This window comes from Pseudophryne corroboree, chromosome 10 (assembly GCF_028390025.1).
Source record: "Pseudophryne corroboree isolate aPseCor3 chromosome 10, aPseCor3.hap2, whole genome shotgun sequence".
NCBI classification, from domain to species: Eukaryota; Metazoa; Chordata; class Amphibia; order Anura; family Myobatrachidae; genus Pseudophryne; species Pseudophryne corroboree.
Window position 1 is genome coordinate 81,644,484 of NC_086453.1, and position 2,476 is coordinate 81,646,959.

Genomic DNA, 2,476 nt, shown 5'->3' on the forward strand with positions numbered 1-2,476 from the left:
TGATATTCCTTCGAAGGAAGGGAATTTTAGTTATCCCTTACTTGGACGATTCCCTGATAAGGGTAAGATCCAGGGAACAGTTGGAGGTCGGTGTAGCACTATCTCAGGTAGTGTTGCGGCAGCACGATTGGATTCTCAATATTCCAAAATCGCAGCTGGTTCCGACGACTCGTCTTCTGTTCCTAGGGATGATCCTGGACACAGTCCAGAAAAAGGTGTTTCTCCCGGAGGAGAAAGCCAGGGAGTTATCCGAGCTAGTCAGGAACCTCCTAAAACCGAGCCAAGTCTCAGTGCATCAATGCACAAGGGTTCTGGGTAAAATGGTGGCTTCCTACGAAGCAATCCCATTCGGCAGATTCCACGCAAGAACTTTCCAGTGGGACCTGCTGGACAAATGGTCCGGGTCGCATCTTCATTTGCATCAGCGGATAACCCTGTCACCAAGAACAAGGGTGTCCCTCCTGTGGTGGTTGCAGAGTGCTCATCTTCTAGAGGGCCGCAGATTCGGCATTCAGGACTGGGTCCTGGTGACCACGGATGCCAGCCTGCGAGGCTGGGGAGCAGTCACACAGGGAAGGAATTTCCAGGGCTTATGGTCAAGCCTGGAGACATCACTTCACATAAATATCCTGAAGCTAAGGGCCATTTACAATGCTCTAAGCTTAGCAAGACCTCTGCTCCAAGGTCAGCCGGTGTTGATCCAGTCGGACAACATCACGGCAGTCACCCACGTAAACAGACAGGGTGGCACAAGAAGCAGGAGGGCAATGGCAGAAGCTGCAAGGATTCTTCGCTGGGCGGAAAATCATGTGATAGCACTGTCAGCAATTCCGGGAGTGGACAACTGGGAAGCAGACTTCCTCAGCAGACACGACCTCCACCCGGGAGAGTGGGGACTTCACCCAGAAATCTTCCACATGATTATAAACCGTTGGGAAAAACTCGACAGGTATTGCGCCAGGTCAAGGGACCCTCAGGCGATAGCTGTAGACGCTCTGGTAACACCGTGGGTGTACCAGTCAGTGTATGTGTTCCCTCATCTGCCTCTCATACCCAAGGTACTGAGATTGATAAGATGGAGAGGAGTAAGCACTATATTCGTGGCTCCGGATTGGCCAAGAAGGACTTGGTAACCGGAACTTCAAAAGATGTTCACGGAGGATCCGTGGCCTCTACCTCTAAGAAGGGACCTGCTTCAGCAAGGACCCTGTCTGTTCCAAGACTTACCGCGACTGCATTTGACGGCATGGCGGTTGAACGCGGGATCCTGAAGGAAAAAAGGCATTCCGGATGAGGTCATCCCTATCCTGATCAAAGCCAGGAAGGATGTAACCGCAAAACATTACCACCGCATTTGGCAAAAATATGTTGCGTGGTGCGAGGCCAGTAAGGCCCGACGGAGGAAATTCAACTGGGTCGATTCCTACATTTCCTGCAAACAGGAGTGTCTATGGGCCTGAAATTGGGGTCCATTAAGGTTCAAATTTCGGCCCTGTCAATTTTCTTCCAAAAAGAACTAGCTTCAGTCCCTGAAGTTCAGACGTTGTAAAAGGGGTACTGCATATACAGCCTCCTTTTGTGCCTCCAGTGGCACCTTGGGATCTCAATGTAGTTTTTGGGTTCCAAAAAAGTCACATTGGTTTGAACCACTTAAATCTGTGGAGTTAAAATATCTCACATGGAAAGTGGTCATGCTGTTGGCCCTGGCCTGGGCCAGGCGCGTGTCAGAATTGGCGGCTTTATCCTGTAAAAGCCCTTATCTGATTTCCCATTCGGACAGGGCGGAATTGAGGACTCGTCCTCATTTTCTCCCTAAGGTGGTTTCAGCGTTTCACCTGAACCAACCTATTGTGGTGCCTGCGGCTACTAGGGACTTGGAGGACTCCAAGTTGCTAGACGTTGTCAGGGCCCTGAAAATATATGTTTCCAGGACGGCTGGAGTCAGAAAATCTGACTCGCTGTTTATCCTGTATGCACCCAACAAGCTGGGTGCTCCTGCTTCTAAGCAGACTATTGCTCGTTGGAATTGTAGTACAATTCAGCTTGCACATTCTGTGGCAGGCCTGCCACAGCCAAAAATCTGTAAATGCCCACTCCACAAGGAAGATGGGCTCATCTTGGGCGGCTGCCCGAGGGGTCTCGGCTTTACAACTTTGCCGAGCAGCTACTTGGTCAGGAGCAAATACGTTTGTAAAATTCTACAAAATTGATACCCTGGCTGAGGAGGACCTGGAGTTCTCTCATTGGTGCTGCAGAGTCATCCGCACTCTCCCGCCCGTTTGGGAGCTTTGGTATAATCCCCATGGTCCTTTCGGAGTTCCCAGCATCCACTAGGACGTCAGAGAAAATAAGAATTTACTTACCGATAATTCTATTTCTCATAGTCCGTAGTGGATGCTGGGCGCCCATCCCAAGTGCGGATTGTCTGCAATACTTGTACATAGTTACAAAAATCGGGTTATTATTGTTGTGAGCC